Source organism: Corvus hawaiiensis, chromosome Z (genome assembly GCF_020740725.1).
Source record: "Corvus hawaiiensis isolate bCorHaw1 chromosome Z, bCorHaw1.pri.cur, whole genome shotgun sequence".
Classification (NCBI taxonomy): domain Eukaryota; kingdom Metazoa; phylum Chordata; class Aves; order Passeriformes; family Corvidae; genus Corvus; species Corvus hawaiiensis.
Genome location: NC_063255.1, coordinates 47,025,538 through 47,037,336, shown reverse-complemented (window position 1 = coordinate 47,037,336; position 11,799 = coordinate 47,025,538). Strand labels below are relative to the sequence as shown.

Sequence of the window (11,799 nt, the reverse complement as noted above, 5' to 3'; positions counted from 1 at the left end):
TGGGGATATTCCCGAGGGCTGCTCCGCCAGGTACTTGTGGAAGGAGGAAGCCGGCGGCCGTCACCGACCTGGAGCTGAGGGGCTGGGCGCTGCCGCGGGGAACTTTGTGGTACTCAGGGCGTGCGGGTCTCGCTTCCTTTCTCTTCCTCTCTCTTCTTCTCCAGCGCGGTCGGAGTCGCGTTTTCCCCACGGCCGTGGTTTCCCGCCCCGCGGGGCCGTGGCCCCGCGCCCGGCTGCGGGCCGGGATGCGCCGGGAAGCGCCGCTCCGCTGGGCTGGGCGCGCTCCCGTCCCTCCGCGGGGCGGAGGTGGCGGCCGTCGCTCGGGGCCTGCGCTTGCCCGGTTTTTAAACTTTATTTCGGAGTTACCCCTGTTAAGGTGGCAGAAAATCCTTTGGCGCGCGGGTTTCTTAGCGGTGGGTCGCGATGAGTTTTTGGGTATTTGCGGTTTTGTGTGGTGGTTGAAGTTTAGTACCCCAAGTTTGGGGGTTGCTTGTCTGTAGCAGAGAAAACGTGGAGCCGCTGCTGTTTGCCTTGTCGCTGGTGCCTGGTGGAAGTGCATATGTGGAAGCGAACTGATTGACATCTATTCTGCAGGGTTAATCAATAATCAGAATGATTATTCATGTAATGCATTTTTATAGACCGTACTAAAAGCCTTGACTATGCAGTAGATTGTTACAAGTATGAAGTTTCTACAGCATGTCGTCCTCAGAAGATAAAAATATTTTTAGCAAGTCTGAAGTATTGTGCTCCCATTGCTGGGATAGTGTGATAGTAGCTGACTATCTGTCATATGTCTTGATAAAGTTTCTCAACTTGAAACGAAGTAATAAACCCAAGTTCATTATGTGTACTGCCAACTTTGTTCACTACTTTCTAAGTGAAAATGTGATTGCTGATATTTTCCTTTTACCTATTGATATTTCAAAATCCGAAGTCCGGGAAGCTTGGCCATGGTGGCAAATTCAACCATCCCAGGAAACTAACCGTGCCTAATGTTTATTTTTTTCATCATAACAGTATGCAGAGGTGAAAATGGAAGTGTTCACTGAAGTCAGCACTTCTTACTTCATGCAAAGATGTAGATGTTACATTAACTTAAACTTGAATTCTGTATCTTAGTGTCTTGTAAAATGTTTGCTATTCTGAAAATCTAGGTATTCTGATACAGAAGTTAAGAAGGCTTCTTTTTTTCCTTGTGATTCAAAAAATTTTCTGACATCTTTTAATACTGTTATAGTAGGAGCCTTTATAGGGAGACATGTTGACAAGAACAGTTGTGTATAAATGCTGGTTAATCAAACAGCAAATAGTCTTAAGAATTATCTTTTTGAAGAATTTAATTTTAAAAATTTACTGCGTAATTTTGCTATGATTAGCATTTTTCACATTTGCTTTAAAACTGCATTCTGCAAGCTTTCGAGAGAAAATTCAGAAGGTTCTCAGTGGAGTGAGAATTTGTTTTTATTAATCTGTCAAATGTTCTTATGGAGGAACATATAATTTTGTTTTTTCTTTATTCTATTTGAGAATACAGTTGTTTTTATTCTTAGGTTGTGGAATTGCTGTCTAATGTGGGCGTATGGTTCCTATGCTGCCATACAACTTGTATGATGGGTCTCTTCTCCCAAGTATTAAAAAAAAAAAAAATTCATAAAGGTTTTATTATTTCAGTTGAGAAAGGAGGGAAAAAGGGTAATCTATCAGTTGATGTACTGCCCTGAAATACTAATAAAGATAGCTTCATGTTGACATTCTTTCTGGTTTGGGTAGAAATGATGCAAGTAAAGTATGTGTAGTTCTTGAACTGTACAAATGTAACATCTCAAAGTAGAACCTCCCTAATGCACTTCCTGTTCCAAGAGTAAAACAAAGACTGTAGACATATTAGAGGTGAAGCAACTGAGTGTTTTTGAGGAAATTTTCTGAAGAGCCTTTTATGTGTTTCAGTGAAGTACAGGTGGTTGGTGATAACTGCAAGTTTGAGTATGTTCCGAGATGCAAAGTGCTGCCTGAGATGCTTCAGGAAGACCTGGGGCTTTGGGGTGATTTGGGGGTGGGGTTTTTTGTCAGAAGATGCTAAATACCTTCTGAGAATTGAATTTCATTGGGTGATCTCCAAACTGTTAGTTGAAAATGCAAGGTGTTACAATAACTGTTGGTTAAAACTGCCTTAGTAAACCTAAAGTAAAACAAAATCTTTCATAAGCTGTCTTGTGGCTTATTCTCAAGGGCACTTAATCAAAAAATTAGAAAGAAAAAAGTAAAAGAAGAAAAATTGCACTTCCTAGCTGCATTAATGCCAAAATGAAATAGAGCCATTAATTTGTTTCTGTGGAATGCTGAGGCTAATTTAGATCCAAACCTTATATTTAGGGGTAAGAATACATGAAAGTGAACACAGAGAAATCATTTTATTTGGATCAGAAAATTTCTGTAGAAAACTATGAGAATTTCAGTTTTATGTTAAAGAAATTGGGTCTTTATTTAAGCTTATTGCCTTAAGAGGAAAATGGGACTCAAGTTAAACTGATAAAATTCAAACAAACCAGAATGATGTGAGCTGTAATTTTTTGTTGACTATCAAAAGCAGGCCAGATATGTACCTAGACCTATGGGGTTTTATAATTGAGGTTAGTGGCCTCCTTGTGGGTTAGTAAGTGGGGAAGATCAGGAACAACACTAAACACAGCAGCTGTATTTGTATTTTCAAGTTAGATTCAGTCATTCTGGTACCAGAAGTCTTCAGGTTTAACAACACTTTGGAATTCTGGAAGATGATGCTTTTAAAGAGTCATCAACCACTTCCATATAATTATCTATATGTTTCTGGCTCATGAGCCTTTTTTTGATTTATTTTCTATATAAAGTTACATAATTTGCTTTTTTCTGTAGTTACTTCATAAATACCTGTTTTTAAGCCACTTTGAGCTATGTGGTTGTGGGAAACAGTATAGCCTACTATGAATGAAGTTATCCCTCCTTATGAGCTCACTGTTCACTCACAACTTATTTATTACTACTGTCTGATATAAGCAGAAACATGAAAATAGAAAAATATAAATAAATCTCCTAGTTTCCCTAGCAGTTGACAAATTGTCATTCATTTGATTTGGTCTGTAGTCGAGAAAATTAATCTGCTTTGTGTACCCCATCTGGGGAGATAAGCAGTTGATTTGGGTTGTACCAGGGAGTATTTATCAGGTGTTCTGCTGACCTAATCCTGTGTTAAGTGATAAGCACAAGTGTGTATTCATCAACTTTCTTTTAAAGGATATCCTGATTAAACATAATGTTGTGTCAAAACATGAGGATGGGAGTTAGTTATGTCATAAAATTATGCCTACAGTTGCTTTTTCAAGGTACACTTCTTAATTCTTTTGCACTCGTTAACTGTTGCATGTAATTGCACTCTTGCTTTTGGTTTTCCTGCTTTTGACCACTGTATATATTTTGTACTTTTAGTTTCATTTTGTGCTGCATATTTTTTATGAAAGGCTATATTTAAGAGGCTTTTTTTCCTTCTTCTTTTCTCATTTCAGCATGTGAAAAGTGTGCCTATTTCTTCAGGTCTGTGGACGTGAGTTTTACATTGGAGCTAGAGGCAGCATTTTTGGCACTGCTTTGCAGAGTGGGTAGGTGAAAAAGTATTTTGTCTACTCCTATTGATACCACTCTTCCCTGCTCTTGCTGTTTCCCTCTTGGCTGAAGTTGTTCAAACTCAGGTGTGCTGCCAAAAGAGGAGCACCATCCTCAACAGCGCATTTCTGCACCTCCCTCATAGTGTAGCAATTGTCACATGTGAACTGCATGGTAAATTAAATTATTCTGGTACCATGCTGCTTTGCAGTTGTTAGTCACTGCACTGAGAGTCATGAAAACACAAGGGTGAGGAATGACATGACTGCCTTTGCTCACTACAGCCATAGATCAGCTTAAACTGACCAGGAAACCTCACCCTAAATTTCTTGTGAAAGCCTATGGAATGAATGCTCATATAATTCAATAAACCAACCATTATCTTTGCAATTAACTTCCTTAGTTACACTGAACTGCTAGTAATTTGTTACCATTCTTACTCCTTAAAAGACATGGTGTATTGCAATGGTATTTAAGGTCAATGAGAAGATAGATCATTCTTTCTGACACTGAATAGCAGAAGCAAAGGAGCCAGATTTGTGTTTGCATATGTACGCTCTGTGGAAGTGTGCATACTTCACATGAGTGCGCAGGTGTATGGTGAGCTCAGTGCTCTCTATTAGGATCTTACCATTTAAATGAGACATTACTATTTTCTTGGAAGGTGGATTGCATTAATGATGGGAATAAGGCTGAACCAAAACCAGTTCACATATAGGCAGAAATCAAATCTTATCACGTCTGCTTTGGGTGGGACCAGGCCATATAGCAAAATCAGGGAATGGTAACCCTTTCCTTGTCTATAGGTTGCATGGTAGCTACAGCTGAAGTGGCACATGAGAAGGATGTGACAAAATTTTAGAATATTGCTCCAGCTTTTGATTCCAGCTTACTAGGTGGTTCCTAGACTGCAATACTTTGGAAAAGACAATAAATATTTTTGAAGCGAGAATTCAAAGCACATTTTTGCACATGTCCAGAGTGATAACATATTTCATGGGCTGCATTTGAATGTGTAAATTATGCTTCAACACTGAGATACAGACTCTCCTGTCTTAAAGGTCTTTTCCAACCTAGATGATTCTATGATTCTTTATGTCTTCAGGCTTTTAACCATAGTGTTTCCTAGTACTAAAAACACTAACAATACTGTTGGGCAGTTAGCATAAATGCATGATGGTACAGTGATCCCAAAGACTACTGAAAAGGAAAACAATATAGCATCCAAGTATTTTGTTGACTTGTAACATTAAGAGGTGACTTAGTTTAATTAATAGATTACATGTAATCCCTCTTGGCTTTTTTAGGCCTTCTTTGTCTTCCTGACTGTGTTCAGCTTAATTACAATTTTGCTTCTGTATGGGTTTCTTTTCCATTTCTGTAGGTTTTTTGCTGGTTCACTTCCTCATTTTATTATGCAAGATACAGCATTCATTTTCTCACTCTCTTGATCTGTCAGTTCACGTGTTTCTATTTTATAGTCTCTAATTTGTCTTTCTTGCTCCATGGGTACAGGCAGGTTGTTTGTTCTGATCTTATGTTACCAGGAAAACTACTCTAGCTTCACGTCTATTCCTTCCCCATCATCTCAGTTAGCTGTCCTTTCCCAAAACACAGTCAATGTTGAAGTAATTACTGTGGAGTTATTCAGTACACAGTATATGACCTTAGATATGGTGAAAGCTGTAGTGCAAAACTTAGTTTCTGTGGAGGAAACTTCTTGAACTCAAAAGTAGGTGATATGCTCATTTTTCATTTGATTTCTGTCAGTGCTAGAAATCTTTTTTCTGTGTAATAAAACCTCGTAGAAAAACTGAGTTGTCTTAATTGTCATTGGTTTGAAATTCTGTCATAGAAGATTCTATATAATTTCCTTCTACTGTGTACAACCCTGCTTGTAAATGTACAATGGTTTTCTAAAATAGAAAACAAATGTATGGAAGTAAAATTAAGTGCTTTAAAAATACGAAAGTAACTTGAAAATAAGTCTTCATTGGTAAATGTTTTCTGCAGTGTTCCATAACATACTGTCTGTAGGGAAATCACTTTGCTCATGGTAATTTTTCTGTTGCCATCACATAAAGTAGGTTTCAACTGTATGTGTGTATATTTATATGTATGTACAGTAATGGGACTTCTATGCAAAGGTTACGTGTCTGTATTGTTCCTCTGTAGTCTCTGCTCTATGTAGCTTGTTTTTGCTGTATAGTGGTTGCTCTCTGTAGGGCTGAGGATTGGGCAATAAATGCAGTTTTTGGTGTAAAATCCTTAAGTAGCAACATTATAATTCATTAGGAATTTTTTGGTTTTGTGAACTTTACTTAAGACAAACATAGGGTTCATCTATTTTGTGTACAGAATTGGTATTTTTAGTACCTGTGTGTAACAAGTGTAGCCTAATGTGTTGTGAATGATGTTATGTTCTCTTGGAAGAGATATTTTTTGTGGTACTGGTTGCCATTCCAGTGTGTACCTTAAAATACAAGGAGAGCAACTCAGAACACACAGACACATACACAAAAAGAAGCAGAGTCTCAGCAGGATCCAGAGTCCTCAAAGCATGCAATCCAAAGACTAGATTTGAACTGTCCTAGACTGAAAAGTGTTAGTCGTTTAATTTTCAAATAAATGGTCAAATTTAAAACTGTAGACTTTCCAAAGGTGGTAACTGTTTAATAACCAGTAGTTTATAGAACACAGAGTGTTAATAGGGTGCATGGGTTTAAATAATTGATAAAATTCAGGAGTTGTATTTGCTTCATAGGTTTTCTTCTCAGAAGCATGTTTCTTGCGTAGCTGGTTGTATGTTTTACTGTTAAATCACTTCACAGTATACTTCAATCAGGGAAAAATAATTTTTTTACCAACTAACTTGTGTGTTCCATTGAGAGGTGGAAGAAATGAAGATTGTTAGGGGATATATTACTGTGAAGTAAAACTGAAGGGAAAAATTAGTATTGTGTGACTGGTGTAATATTTAGGTGAAGGAATAAGCAAGAAGAAGAACTTGTCCGTGTATACTGAAAAGATGAAGCATTCATTTTAACAAAAGATTCGGGTTTTCTGGATATGGGGGAGAATGTAAACAAAAATAGGGGTTTATTGATGCTGTGCTATCTCTTGAGTCTCCCAGCAGGCTGAGATTATGACTTTTCCCTCATTTATGAGACTAGTGTATTAATACAGAAGCTTCCATCTAAAGGATGTTCCTTACAGGAGCTAGTTTATTACTAGTTGTTCCAAAAGATGAAGTGGAGGTGGGCCCGAGGAACACAGACCACTGCATGAGAGAGTTTCTCAGAGTGAGAAACTGATCAGAAACTTTGCTAAGGAAGCAAAGAGGAAACCAAATACATGAGACAGAAAGGACAAGAGCTGTGGGGTTCATAGGTGTGACATGTTTTCCTTGCGTACAACACTGCTCTCCTACAAAGCATTAAGGAGTAATTAAAAATTCAACTTGTGAGTAGAAATGTTGACTCTATTGTTGATCTTAAGGCAAATCCTTCACCTGCTAGAACAAGGGCTTATTCAAGTCATACTTAATTTATGTGATACACATCATCAAACAGACTTTTATTACTTTCCAATCTCTTGACTTTAAGTGTGCAATTCTTAGAGCTTTTAGTCCTAGATTTAAATGATTGATTGTGCATATAAATTTTCCTTTTAAAACATATAAACATTCTTCTCTTGTGCAGGAAATATTTAATTCTGAAGCTGAAAATTCAATCGTCAAAAACCGTAGTCAAGAACATGTGTCTTTAGAGTGTCACAGTTAAGTTCAGACTGGAAATTTTTTTTTAAAACTATTTGTAAGGCTCTGAAAATTTGTAAGTTAGATAAAGTGGTTTCATGCTTTTAAGCTAAATGATCAATCAGTTGAGAGTCAAATCTTTTTGGTAGCTTCCTAAGAATCTGTTATGGTTTTTGGATAGGTAGGTAGTGAGTTTCCTCCCCCTCAATATTACTTTCTTAAACTAAGCTGTGTATATTTAGTTCTGCAAAACAATAGGAATCAGACTAACAAAAGTAGTTGTCTTTTATGCTGCAAGGTGTAGCTGCTGATAAACACTGTATCCTGGAATCCTGTTTCTGAATTTTTCTGTTTTTAGAAGGAACTAGAGTTAAAAATGAATGATAAAAGGGATGCTTCAGATAGCAATTTTGCAGAAATTTTGATTGCTGCTGTGATCCAGCTAGTTGTTTTCTTTCTCTTTCTTCATGCTGTGTAAGTTAAATGATTTCCTTTGCAAGAGGAAAGAAAATAATCCACAGTTCATCACATTTTAATTTTTATCACAGTGGGTTTTTTTCTTCCTTTAGGCTGTTTACCATTACCTTTGTGTAATTTGCTAACATATTTCAAATTTTTTTTAATACAGTGTTGTTACAGATCTTTTAGCAGTTGATTTAAATGGAAGAATCTTTTTATAGCCTTTTACACACACTACTTCTTTTGTTATATCCCTTCCTGGGTTTTGCTGTTACCGTATTGTTTGGCATTAGTGTTGTGTTTTTGTCCTGTTTCTTTCTGCTGTACTTCTTTTTCAATTTTAATCTTTAATAATAAATTATAAACCAGATTGTCCAGTTACGGTACTTTATAAGGCTATGTAAATTTTCTTTTGAACAAATTCAAGAGGTGATTTATTGGGATCCTTACTGGTGATTTATTTGGGATCCTGGATGTTTAGAGCATGACTTGTGCATAGCAAAGTATGAAATGATGCAAAACCCTATACAGTGTGGCATTGTATAGATACATTTGTGACTTCAAGTATAAAACCTTTAAATATAAAGCCAAGTGTATTCATCTGTACAGGACTTCATTCTGTATGGTGTTTATTTACAGATATGTCCCATATTCAATTGCTTATTAAGAATTAGAATGAAGATTTTTAGTAAAAATTGTGTTGAGCGTTCTATTGATAATTTGAAAAAGATATATATGTGAAAGGAATGTATTGCAGTAACTTTAGTAAATTTTCTTAACAAAAAACCTGTGTTAATTCATGAGGGAATCTTAATCTTCATATATTTAAAGGTTAAACTTGCTAGGAAGCACAGACACCAATCTTTGTTTTTAGGTAAGTTTGTATTTATACTGTTGGAAAACAGTATTATTGGAAATTGTAAATGAGCGATGATGTCACAAAGAAAAGCAGTCATCTTTGATGGTGGTTTCAAAGAAAGCTCTGCCTTTGTGTTGTGATGCCTGCTGGGTCTCTAGAATACTCAAACTGGTACATGGCTTGTTGTCCTTTTGGATGACTTTAAAGCCTTCATACTAAGTGAAGGTATTTCTGACTTTAGGAATTAAACTGCATATTTTATATTCATTAAAAAACTAAACTTGTCACTCGTAGTTTTGTAGCTCTTGACAATCACATGCTCAAGGTTGCTTTTGCGTATTTTGCATCTTCAAGGGGAAAATGTTATTTCCTTATGTTCTTGCCCTTTATCTAGCATAAATGCGAAGTACATAATGTTTCTCTCTTAACCTGTTAATTACTGTTACATGAGGCTTTGAAAGTGTATACAGTACCTTGTTGCCAGTACAGGAAGGAGCTTCAGTAGTTGACAGCAGAGGAAGTGGAGCAAGCTGTGTTGCTGGCAGAGCCACTGAGCATTCAAGCCTACAGAAGAGCAGCTATCAGTGCTAAGACAGTGCTTCTAGGGTGACTGACCATCAGCAGCTTGAGCCTGTGTTGGGGGGGGGGGGGGTCTTTATGGCAGAGGAAATGAGGTTTGCTTATTTGTGATCATTGCCCATGATTTCCTTCTTCTCCAACTTACTGAAAGGGTAGGTTTTATCTATGTAAGGTCAGTTTATTTTTAATATAAATATATGGTTTTGAAATTTCCCGTAGTTTGTCTCCACTTTCTTTGAAATCTTGCTACTTTGGCACCAACAGCATTGTACTTCACATTAAATCCCCATTTTGGAAGTAGGAGCTGCATCTCTTTTGCAAACGTGAAAGAGGAAGAAAGAGTAAATGAATATAGCAATTATCTAGAGACATTGCTGTAGAAGTAGAAGATAGTGGAAATTTTCACTCTTCTCATAACCCCTAGCTTTTGTCAGAGTCAGATTCTATAAAAATTAATAAAGTATGCATTAGAACAGTTAGTTTAAATACAGCAATGGTTTATCACTGCTATAGCATGAAATTGTCATGTTTTGAAGTTTGCCCTTTTGGGTACAGTAATTAATTTGGTTTGCCATGTAGAATCTTGTAGAAAAATGTCCAGTTTTAATTTACATGCATGGAGAGAGGTACTTTTTGAAAGAATTGATTTCCCTTAAAATTACCCATACTTTTTTTATTTTAGCTAGGTGTTTCATAATAAAACCTATAATCATATTCTTCCGTATTGTTGTCTTAAAAATAATAGCATAGAAAGATGACTAGCTAAATTCTAGGAAAACCATCAATACAAATATAAGTTTCTCTGGGACTATCCCATTTCTAATTAATTGAACTGTACTGAAGAATTCATGACCTCTAGAAAATTGGAGAGGAAGAAAGTACTGCAGTTGAAAGCTGAGGGGAGGGTGATAAGGATGTTACTTACAGCTTTTTTAAAAATCAGAAGATTGTTTATAGGATTAATTGATTCCAGAAGTAATGCTAAATAGATACCTGTCATAGTTTTAGAATGTGGACATGTTCTAAAGAAGGATTTTGCAGTATTAGACTTACCCTTCTGTTTCCAACTATATGTGACTCACAAAGATTTTAGAAAATTAGACTTGCTGACTTTCAGATGTTTGTTTTATGTTTTTGCTATGAATGCAGTGGGTTTTATACTGGAATTGCAGAATCATTAGCATAAATTATTATCAGCATTTTAAAAATCATAGAACAGCTGAAGGAGTTTCAAGACATGTGCCTGTTGCTGTAGTCAGTTGTGTAATATGCCTTATTTAGTCAGGGAAATTGACTGTGGTAGGTACAGAAGAATACTTGTATATATATGCAAGAATATATACAAGAATACTTGTATATATACAAGAATAACTTGTCATTGGGTGCCACACTTTGTAGAGGTCTCTTACTGGACTGTTTACTCGGCACTGTAAGTGTTACTGGTTTCTAAAGAAATGTCCAAAATCAAACCAAGCTTTCTAAGCAACGGGTTTCAGGTTCCCACTCAGTAATTCAAGGAAAGAATAAACTTAATCTAGCTGTAGCTGTTCTATTGCTCTTACCTTACCTGTCACCAATTAATAATCACCAAAAAATGCAGAAATGCTGCCTTGAAGTCGGAGAGGTGGAAAGTCTTATGGTGTTAAAAAAGCAGTCTTAAGATTTTAGGAGATGATTAATGCATTTGGAATGATGGAGTGAGTGCAGGAATAGAGGAGGGTGTTGCAGCCTTGATTTGGTAGCTGTCCTTGTTTTGAACAACTCCATTTACATCATTTACCACAGATCTGAAAGAAGTAATATTCACCGGGTAATTGGTACAGTCGTTCTGACACTCAGAAGGCAGATGCTGCTTTCTGTGAGGTAGCTTTGTGCTTGGAGCAGTGTTTATCAGGGAAGGGTTAGGCAGCATGGTTACTTGTCCTGCCTGCCTGTTCACTTTCACTGTGTGGCCTCACAGAGAACTAGTGCAAGCAGCTTGCTGAGGTTAAGCAGCTGTCTTACCCCACACAGTTGTGCCGTGAAAACTGAAATGGTAGTGGTGGCATGAGGGCAGTATGAACTCACATCCCTGCTTAAAGAAGGGCTTGTCAAGTGTCCATATATGAAGTGAGGACAAGGAAGGATGTCAAGGTAGCTTTATAAGCAAGATTTGGCTGCTCTTCTACTGTTTCTCAGCTGGACTTGAATAGGGAATAGCCAAGTAACTGGTGGAAAACTTTATACAGAGAGGAATTAGGGGCATGGTAGGACTCTCTAGCCTCCGTGGAAAGATTCAATAAGGATTTTGTAAGACATTGTCTAGGGCATACTACCCTCTTGTGTGGACTTTTTCAGCACTCAAGGCCTTGCAAACCCTTTTACTGTGATCTGTGTCACCATATTAAATGCTCCATGTTACAAAGTATTTTGAAAATATAACTTTTACCTTTATGTGGGGAAGAAAGAGATTGAACTGGAATTTTGTAATTTCTTTGTGGATTCTGTATGAGCAGAGTTGTGGAAA

At 37.0% G+C, this 11,799-nt stretch overlaps 1 protein-coding gene across 6 annotated transcripts in view; it reads left to right on the top strand.

Moving 5' to 3' along the window:
- Window positions 1-11,799, top strand: part of PTBP3 (polypyrimidine tract binding protein 3) — a 49,333-nt gene that overhangs the window by 155 nt on the left and 37,379 nt on the right. For 5 of the 6 annotated variants that reach the window (XM_048292373.1, XM_048292374.1, XM_048292375.1 and 2 more), the window contains exon 2: window positions 3,543-3,635. The gene's annotated coding sequence lies outside the window, so the exon portion shown is untranslated. Of the gene's footprint in view, window positions 1-23; window positions 110-3,542; window positions 3,636-11,799 lie in introns of those variants that run through there. The other variant, XM_048292371.1, reaches the window with a different exon arrangement.